Genomic DNA, 10,933 nt, shown 5'->3' with positions numbered 1-10,933 from the left:
TAAAGCTACATTTTTTCAAATTGCTTTACTGAGTCATAGGAGGCTAAAAATTTGTGTAAATTGTCTAAATACAAGCCTGTCTTTCTCTGATAATGTGCTGTTGATGCTAACTTGTCAACAGCCTGCTTGTATCAGCAGTGTAAAGTTAACAGCAACATGGAAGTTTCTTTTATATATTATGCAATGGCATAGACCAATTCAGTCACTTCCTTTAAGGCGCCAATGAAGCTGCTCTTCAGAAACACTTATTTAAAACTCCCTAAGTTCAAAATCCAGGCACCACAGGATGCAGCATCAATCACTGACCAAACCCTGTCTGTGTGTGGAAGTGACATACCCAGTCCCAGATAATGTATCCACATCAGTGAAGGGTGGAATCATTGATTGTCATGATCATACAAAGTAACTCAGAGCAGGGAAGACAAGGCAGTGAAACCTGACCAGGAACGGTGGCTCACACCTGTAATCCCAGCACTTTGCTAGTCCAAAGCAGGTGGATCACTTGAGGTCAGGAGTTCAAGACAAGCCTGGCTAACATGGTGAAACCTGTCTCTACTAAAAATACAAAAATTAGCTGGGCATCGTGGTGTGTGCCTGTAATCCCAGCTAATAAGGATGTTGAGGCAGGAGAATGGCTTTAGCCTGGAGACAGAGATAACAGTGAACTGAGATCACACCTTTGCACTCTCCAGCCTAGTCGACACAGCGAGACTCCGTCTCATGAAAAAAAAAAAAAAAAAAAAAAAAAAAAGTTGGATGCACCTGCATCCAACTCCTGTCTCATCCTTCTCCCTTGAAGGCCAAATACACCCTGATACTTTTCACCAAAGAGTAGAAAGAACACAGTTCACTTGATCCCAAATGTGACTTTCCACAGGATGCAAGCAGTGTTGGAATGGCCAATGACAGTGACAATGAAAGTGCAGGGTGAGGGTGATGAACAGAACACACTGGAGAGCCTGACATTGGCCTGGATATGGGGGTGTCTTGATGCTTCACAAAGAGCCCAAGGAGCACCCCAAAGAGGACACTGGAGCACAGTCCCAAAGGATCTTCATATGCCAGGAACGCCACTAATTTTGGAAGTCAGCGACATTGGTGCCTGTTTGAGTCCTGATGCTTCATCTATAACATATGCTTTTCTGCATCTGGTTAGACAAGGAAATCTGAAATTTTTGTTTCAGCATTTAGAAATAAGTTATTTAAGCAATTCTCAGACTCGTAGTTTATGCTGGAACTACCTTCAGACACACAGCTACAGATAGGGAATCTAATGAGTATTTCCAAGGCTACACTCTGTAGGAAAAAACTCTTCATGAAGTCAGTGGGACCCTCTCATGGGAGGGTTTTAAGACCCACAATCAAAAAGGTAGGGAAACTAAATTAGAGTGGAAGGAGGGCAAGAGAAGGTCAAGGACTTTCCCGGAGGCCTAACACACTCAACATTATTACCCTGGATGAAAACCAATACATATCCTAACACCACACACTCTCTTCAATGTTTAACCGACAAAATGAAATGTATTCAAAGCTAAACTTCCAGAATTCTGCTTAACACTATCAATGATGTTTTAATATCCCTCAATGTGTTGATACTAGGGCGTTATTAAATACGAATACAATTTTCTGGTTATATGTGAAAAATACCTTGATTTCTGACATACGAAAATGCTCATTTTTAGATATGCATATTCTTGCACTTTTTTTTTTTATAAAATAAGGTGAAAAGACAGGAAAAATGTTTTCAGATCATGGAACTTGGATTAAGTCATATAAATTTATTTAACATTTATATATGGGAGCCTTCAGAATGAAGACCCACCCAACAATAAGACAAAAAAGCTTATATACCATTCTGAGGCCAGGAAAGAATGCAGATGTGGCTGACCAAAAAATCCCGGATTTGGTGGGTAAATCAGGTTTAATGGCAAGACAGATTAGGGAAGAGGAAGGGAAGAAGCTTGCCTTCTGTGTAGCTAAGGAGACCTTGTTATGTAGATGAGGACTCCCTCATAGAGAATAGGTGGGAAATGCCACTTTTCAGACTTTTATTTAGAATTTTAAATAATAGGGACAGGATTATGCTATGTTGCCCAGGCTGTTCTCTAATTCTTTTTCTTAAGCAGTCCTCCCAGCTCAGTCTCCGAAAGTGCTAGGATTATAAGCATGAGCCACCATGCCCAGGGAGTTTTGTGGGATTTTTTTTTTTTTTTTTTTTGAGACCGTGTCTTGCTGAAGTTAGTATGTCAGCATACTAACACATTAACTGCGGAGCTGTGTCCCAGTCCCAAAGTGCCCCTTTCTCATAATTCTACATATTGGTATCAAACGTTGGACTAAGTGTCAGATAATGCTCTCCAATAATCTGAAGACCAACAAATGTTTGGATTTCTTTTTTCTTTTCTTTCTTTTTTTTTTTTTTTTTTGAGACGGAGTCTCGCTCTGTCGCCCAGGCTGGAGTGCAGTGGCCGGATCTCAGCTCACTGCAAGCTCTGCCTCCCGGGTTTACGCCGTCCTCCTGCCTCAGCCTCCCAAGTAGCTGGGACTACAGGCGCCCGCCACCTTGCCCAGCTAGTTTTTTGTATTTTTTTTAGTAGAGACGGGGTTTCACTGTGTTAGCCAGGATGGTCTCGATCTCCTGACTTCGTGATCCGCCCGTCTTGGCCTCCCAAAGTGCTGGAATTACAGGCTGGAGCCACTGTGCCCGGCCTTTTTTGTTTTTTAAGAGACATAGTATGGCTCTCTTTCCCAGGCTGGAGTGCAGTGGTGGGATCATAGCTCACTGCAAACTCCTGGGCTCAAGGGATTCTCCTGCCTCAGCCTCCCAAGCAGCTGGGAATAAAGGCACATGCCACCATGCTGACTGTTTTTAAATTTTTTGTACAGATGGAGTCTCACTCTATTGCCCAGGCTGTTCTTGAATGCCCAGGCTCAAGTGATCCCCCAACCTTAGCCTCCGAAAGTGCTGAGATTACAGTCATGAACCAATGCACCCCGCCCTGAAAAGGAAATATTTCAAAGGGAAATTCAAAGGGAAAACATCTAATGTTCAAGTTGTTATCTATAGAGCAGTTAACAGGAACTATCATTTAGGGTCTAAGGGGTTCTAGGACACTAGGTATGAAGCAAATATGAGGAAGGTCAGAGAACAAGCTGACCCAATGATTAATGCTGAAGGTGCTGCAAGCTTGGTTTAAGTTTTCCTCCTCCCTTCCTCCCTGATGAATTTGATAAAGTTTAAAGGGATGGTTTTACCAGGGCCTTTTCCATTGACTGCAAGGAGGCCATCGCTCCTGGCAAATCCTCAATAGTTCAAGCCTCTTATGTGGCTGGAATGATCCAGTCCATAAGGAAATGTCACCACCTGCTGTGTTTTGCACTTTGATCATCAAAGGGGGTCAGCGTTTCCCCAGGGAGTTTGGTAGGATTTTTATTTTATTTTATTTATTTATTTATTTTTTTTTTTTGAGACGGAGTCTCGCTCTGTCGCCCGGGCTGGAGTGCAGTGGCCGGGTCTCAGCTCACTGCAAGCTCCGCCTCCCGGGTTTACCCTATTCTCCTGCCTCAGCCTCCCGAGTAGCTGGGACTACAGGCGCCCGCCACCTCGCCCGGCTAGTTTTTTGTATTTTTTAGTAGAGATGGGGTTTCACAGTGTTAGCCAGGATGGTCTCGATCTCCTGACCTCGTGATCCGCCCGTCTCGGCCTCCCAAAGTGCTGGGATTACAGGCTTGAGCCACGCGCCCGGCCAGGATTTTTATTTTGTTTGTTTTGAGACAGTGTCTGGCTGAAGTGCAGTACCCAATTACAGCTCACAGCAGCCTCAAACTTTGGGGCTCAAGTGACCCTCCTGTCTCAGCCTCCTGAGTAGCTGAGACTGCAGGTACACACACTTCTCCTGGGTAATTAAAAAAATTTTATGGAGATGGGAGGGTCCCACTTCACTGCTCAGGGTGGTCTCCAACCTCGGGCTTCAAGTGATCTTCCCACTTGGGCCTCCCAAAATGTTGGGTTTACAGGCATGATCCACAGCACTGGGCCTCCCAGACTGTTGTTGAAAGGTCTTTGCAATCTCTTCTGCAGCAGTCTGTTCCCTGACAGTGAGAGTCTCATCCTTTGACCCCATGTTGCAGCAGTAGTTAAGTGTTCACTTTTCTTTTCATAAGGGGGCGAGCTTGCCAGTGACCCTTATCCTCCTCCTCATCGATGACTTCTTTGTCATCAGAGCCTTCCTTTTCATAAATTCCCATGGAATCCAAGTTTTTACGTCCCAGTCGGGCTTAGTTATGATAGCTACTGGCCCACACCAGCTGCCACAGCACCCCTGTCCCATGGAAACCGCCCCTCTCTCCTTCCTGAGCGTGCTGTCCCGGGAGCCCCCATCTCTGCTCTCCCGGGGTCCGGGCCCTAGAGCCGCGCTGCTGCAGATCCCAGTTCCCTGGAATGCTCCCTCCACATATCCACATCCATCTCCAGCTTTCCACCATCTCTCCGACCAGCCTGGCCTGGAGGTGCTGCAGTGTCACTGAACGCGGGTCCCTCAGCTGCCACCTCCACCACAATCTGGAAATCTTTTAAATGCACTTAAGTTATCTTAGAATTTTCCTACCCCACTTTATACATAAACATAGGAGGAGAGCAGGGACTGTGCTGGTGTCTTATTCACACAATGGGATTGAGGATGTTTGTGTCATGGAAGTGATCAACGGGGTGAGAAGTAGCTGAATAACCTGCAGGGGGCAGCAGATCCCGAGGTCGGTGACTCCACCCTGAGGCCAGTCTGGAGCCTGCCAAGGGAGGAAAAGGGAGCTCCGGGGGGCTTCCGGGCAACCCTCCCTCTCCTACTGGTGGCCTCCAGCTGCTCAGAGCAGCTCCAGAAGGAGTGTGGATTCTGAGAAGCTGAAGAGCCCTGGAAAGCATAACACCGACATGCACACGTATGTGTGGGAGTTCTGTCCTTTCTAGTGTTGTACCTCTGGAGCCTGGGGCTGTCTTCTGGGCAGTGTTTGGGGTTTGACATGCATGGGGCCTCTGGGGTCCGATTTGTAAGATACAGTGAATTTATTTGAGTTTTTCTTTAAAGATTTATTAGCCTGCTAACTTCCTTGTCATTTGTTCTCAAACTCAACTTTCCTGTTCCTCCTTGCTCCTAGTTACTTTAAAACAGCCGACCCCCTTCTCATCAGCTCTAATCAGTAACTCACATCTGTTCCCTTGGTTACCTGTACCCATTGCTCTCCTGAAACTGCACGTCTCACACGCTCCACCTCTGTACCTCATGTCCCCCTCCCCTTCTATATTTAGAAAAATACATGCAAGTAGCTCAAGTAGCCAATCGGGTCAGCTCAGATTGTGCCGTCCAACCCCAGCCCATGAAGGAGTGACACAGAGATAGGGACTGCATTAAGGATAAAAATCTGCTGGTCTCCTTTGTTCTCTGTGCTCTTGTGATCTTGATTGATGCAAGTGGCACCGTTCTGCGGTAGTAAATTGTCTTGCTGAGAGAATTCAACTTTTGCCTGAGTGCTGGTTTTATTTCACGGCACCGAGCATTTATTCCGGGAGCATTTTATATCCAACAATTATGAGGGATCGTCCGGGATCCCCATTCTCCTTTTGGAAGGGTTCCTCGGTCACCCTACCCTGGGGAGATGCGTCCCACTGCCCCATTGCGGTGGCCTCAGGGACAGGAGATCGAGACCCACCCATTTTGACGAATAAACCCGGACTGTCAGCAACGCGGGGAAGAGAGGCTTGCAACACCGCGGCGACCAGGTAAACTCTGTGCACAGACCAAGGTAGGAAACGTCGGCAACAAAGTAATTCTTTGGTAGTCGGAGGGGTGTGTCAGGGCATTCTGGGGGTTGAAAGTGCATGAATGGTAACAAGCACCACTGCTGTGCGGAGTGAGTGGGTCCAATCTGCCGTTCTGTGTTCACCTCACACGGCTTAGGGCAGCCCTTCGGGGGTCCTGTCACAGGTTTATACTGACCTGCCGTCAATGCTAAGAGGAATCTGAAACAAACCTGCGAGGGAAGCAGCCCGAGTGGATGAAGTGAAAGAAGAGTGCAAGGAACCTCCAGCAGGTGGAGCTAAAGGATAGTCGAATTGAGCCTTAGCAACACTTCCAGTGAAGGATAGGCAAAAGACCCCCTAATATGAGGGGTTGAGCCACAAGGAACCCCCCAAATAGGCAAGAGATCCCTAATATGAGGGGTTGAGCCACAGCAAGCGCCCCTAGGCAAGAGATTCCTATTACGAGGGATTGAGCCTAACCAGGACCCAGTATAGGAAATATTACAAGCAAAAAATATAAAGTTAGCAACAAAGATATCCCCCCTAATAGTCCCCTAGGTCTCATGTTAAAATATTAGAAAGATAATGAAAAGACTAAACATAAGAAAAAGCAATTAATGATAAAATATTGCTGTTCCTTTTAAACTCAAGAACGAATCCTTGAACCCTTAGTTTTCTGGCCAGAATTTGAGTCAAATGAGGGATGGATTTGTGAACTTCTAATGGAGAATGTTGCCAGTAGAAGACCTGCCTCCCGAGAAGAAATAGATTATGCCCTATGTTAGTGGCAAGGAGTCGTCCTTTCCCCTCCTCCAAGGATTGAAAGAAGCAAGTCAAAAACTAATCTTTGGAGGAAAATTAGTTATACATGTGCCCTATTAAGATAGAACCATCTTGAATGAAAAAGACAGTGAAGGAAGGGGCTCAGGGGTTCCTAGCAAAAAGAACAATACACAAAATCCCCTAGACCATTCCCCACCTAATATGCCCAACCCTTCCCCTCAGGCATTGCCCCGTAAGTCTGTTCTTCCCCAGCCTAAGTCCCTCTCCCCTAAAGAACTCCAAGCTCCTAATTCACCAGATGGCTTTTGCCAGGCTAGCAACATGAATGATCTGCCGCAACATGTTGTTAGCGTTGTCTGGCCCATAGTGCACCCCCGCGGCAGGCAAAGCCCATGCTCCTGTCCACTGGCTGGTCCACGGTTCCAGCACTGTATTGACGGCGGCTCTGCATGACATGCGAGCCAGGCCCCACCCTATGCCCCGTGCAAACTACATTATAGGATATCTGCCTTACTTTTGCCGAGGCCGAGTAATATGGGGCTTCAGCCATGGCTCCAAGCAGCCTGGCATCCCCGCAGCTAAGTTTCCTGAGCAAGAAATAGATAATCTTTCAGCTGATATATCCACTAGCGTTTATTATAGTCAGGCCAGTGTTAAAAGTGAAAATATCCACCAGAAAAGAACTTTGATTCTTTAAAGTCAGTTATATTAAAATGTACCACCAAACAAGAATTACATGTGTATAAATATGAAGCTATTCTGTTGAAAATGATAATTTAATATTACTAGTAATTTGCTTAACCTAACAAGTTTCTTAACGAAAGATCCAAATCTAAAAAGGAAGCACACATGTTTAGATTTAACTGATTACCATGCAAACATCTGGCCAAACTTAAGAGAAACCCCCTTCAAAAATGATTAAAGAAAAAAGGATTCAACAGATGTTCAATAATTAACAGAGAAGTCCCTAGAGAAATAAAAATTTAAAAAGTGTTTAGTAATTAGTTTACCCAAATCTGTAAGCTGTCTGCACTTAGTCAAGCTTTAAAGTACCTGCAAAGGAACCATCTATTCTAATCTATACTGATTCTAAATATGCCTTTATGGTGGTTCATACATTTAGAAAATTTCAGACAATTAATAATAAAGGTCAAAGCCTTGTTCATGAAGAGTTAATCACCCAAGTGTTAAATAACCTTCAGTTAGCAGAAAAAAATCCACTGCCAACATTCCTACATACTTGGTTTATCTTCCACTTTCTCTTTCCTCAAAACTCACAATCTTCCAGTGCAGGTGCCTCAGCTAGAGCTCCCAGTACATCAACACCAGCCTGACGAGGCGGTTTAGTACTTCCCACCATTGAAACTGCAGTCCGGACAGCAGAGAAAGGATAGACCCATCACACCCGAGTCAAGAAAGCACCGCCACCCCCAAAATCGTAGGCCATTATTCCAGGGGGAAACCCCCTCAAACTAAAGCTAAGAAAAATTTAACTCTCTTCCATCTATTCTATTACTCTTTCTTCTTTTCCCCTTCCAATGCTGACCACCTTGTCATTAATGTGACTCAATCAAACTCACCCCAAGTTATCACGTTTAATGCCATGTCTAGTCATACCCTGTAAAGATCTCCAAAGTCAAAGACAAGTCTCAGCCTCAGAAAAGTATCTCTGCCCCTTTAAGGTGAAAGGCTCCCCCTATCAAGACTCTTATTCCTTAACAAATATAAGAAAACAAGTCTGTCATAGCTAGAATGATGTCCTATGGACAACCAAATATCAAGGCTAGACCTCATCAGCAGGTGGCTGTATATCCTAAAAACCATATATTCATTTCACTAAAAAAAGCACCTCCCGGCCGGGCGCGGTGGCTCAAGCCTGTAATCCCAGCACTTTGGGAGGCCGAGACAGGCGGATCACAAGGTCAGGAGATCGAGACCATCCTGGCGAACACAGTGAAACCCCGTCTCTACTAAAAATACAAAAAAAAAAAAAAAAAAAAAAAACTAGCCGGGCGAGGTGGGGCGCCTGTAGTCCCAGCTACTCGGGAGGCTGAGGCAGGAGAATGGCGGGAACCTGGGAGGCGGAGCTTGCAGTGAGCTGAGATCCGGCCACTGCACTCCAGCCTGGGCGACAGAGCAAAACTCCGCCTCAAAAAAAAAAAAAAAAAAAAAAAAAGCACCTCCCCCAGTTGCTAGTATAATCAATATAATCCCATACAAATTTCCACCTCTACTGACCCTAAACCTACTTTAAGTCCCTTCTATGGCATAGGAGCCAACTGGGCCAGCACAGACCTCATAAGGTCTTTGGAAGTACGTTTTATTAATTTTTCATTCTCTTTACCCCCTTCCTTCTCTTCTCCTTCTAAGCTTTCTTTTAATCAGACTGTCACCTCTTTTCTACCTAATGCTAATACTAAAGTAAATATTGTAGAAGTAAAAGATTTGAGACAAACCCTAGCAATTACAACAGGATATCAAGATGTAAATGCCTGGTTGGAATGGATTCAAGATTCTGTCTGCACATTGACAAAAGCAATTGTTATGCTTGTGCGCATGGCAGACCAGAGGCCGGGATTGTCTCCTTTCCGCTAGGATAGCCCCTCAGTCGACCAGGCATAGGCTGTATGGTAGCTCTTTTCCAAAATTCCACAGCCTGGGGCAACAAAGCATGCCAAGCTGTCTCTCTGCTATATCCTGAAGTCCAACAACCTGCAGGTCAGCCCCCAAAGGCCATTCAGTGTCCGTCCCCCAACGTCAATTTCACCTCGTGTCTCTCACCACAAGAGGAGAATTTGGCGTTCCTTAGAAGTTTAACAAGATGCAATAAGCTTAAGCCCTTCCAAAAACTTACCCATCAGTCTGCCCTTAGTCATCCTCAAGCAGATATATGGTGGTATTGTAGTGGACCTTTACTGGACACTCTGCCAAGTAACTGGAGCAGCACTGGCACTCTTGTCCAACTGGCGATCCCTTTCACCTTGGCATTTCATCAACTAAAAGAGGAAAAACCACAACACCGAAAAATAAAATAAGCCCCTTATAAGTCTTTTGAATCTCAAGTTTACACAAAGGCCCTTAGAGTCCCACGGGCAGTTGCCTAACAAGTTCAAAACCTGAGACCAAATAATTGCAAGATTTAAATCCATATTTCCTTGAATAACTATTAATAAAAATGTAGCTTAGATCAATTACATCTATTATAATCAGCAGCAGTTTATGAATTACACCAAGGATGCTATCCAAAGAATAGCTGACCAATGAAGGCCTACTAGCCAAATAGCTTAAGAAAACAGAATGGCTTGGCCAGGCACAGTGGCTCATACCTGTAATCCTAGCACTTTGGGAGGCCAAAGTGGGCGGATCACGAGGTCAGGAGATCGAAACCATCCTGGCTAACATGGTGAAACCCCGTCTCTACCAAAAAATACAAAAAAATTAGGTGGGCGTGGTGGCAGGCGCCTGTAGTCCCAGCTACTAGGGAGGCTGAGGCAGGAGAATGGCGTGAACCCAGGAGGCGAAGCTTGCAGTAAGCTGAGATCGCACCACTGCACTCCAGCCTGGGCAACAGAGCGAGACTCTGTCTCAAAAAACAACAAACAAACAAACAAACAAAACAGAATGACTCTACACATGTTATTAGCCAAAAAGGGTGGAGTTTGTGTTATGATTAAAACCCAATGTTGTACCTTCATCCCAAACAACACTGCCCCCCAGTGAGAGCATAACAAAGGCCTTGCAAGGACTTACCACTTTATCCAAAGAATTAGCTAAAAATTCTGGAGTCAATGACCCTATTTCAAGATGGCTAGGAAAGTAGTTCAGTAAATAAAGAATCATAGCCTCAATACTTATTGCTCTTACAGTCGTAACAGTTGTACTTATTCTTGTTAGGTGTTGTGTCATACTATGCATCCATAGGCTAATACAAAGGATTGCACAGACAGCACTTACTGAAACCCCCCTTAGTTCTCCTCCACCTTGTTCTAGTAAGCTTTTCCTTTCAAAATATCAAATCAAACAGCAAAGCCAAAACACTGTTAAAAAAGTTTAAAGAGAAAAAGATCATAAGAAAATTAAAAGGGAGGAACTGTAACACACAGTACATTTCTCTGAGTTTCTTTTCAAAGATTTAGCCTGCTAACTTCTTTGTCTTTTGTTCTCAAACTCAACTTTCCTGTTCCTCCTTGCCCCTAGTTACTGTAAAACAGCCTACTCCCTTGTCATCAGCTCTCATTAGTAACTCCCATCTGTTCCCTTGGTTAGCTGTACCCATTGTTCCCCTGAAACTGCACGTCTCACACGCTGCACCTCTGTACCTCACATTCCTCTCTCCTTCTATATTTAGAAAAATAC

The sequence above is a fragment of the Rhinopithecus roxellana genome, chromosome 8 (genome assembly GCF_007565055.1).
Source record: "Rhinopithecus roxellana isolate Shanxi Qingling chromosome 8, ASM756505v1, whole genome shotgun sequence".
Taxonomy (NCBI): Eukaryota; Metazoa; Chordata; class Mammalia; order Primates; family Cercopithecidae; genus Rhinopithecus; species Rhinopithecus roxellana.
Note: the sequence above shows the minus strand (reverse complement) of the source record.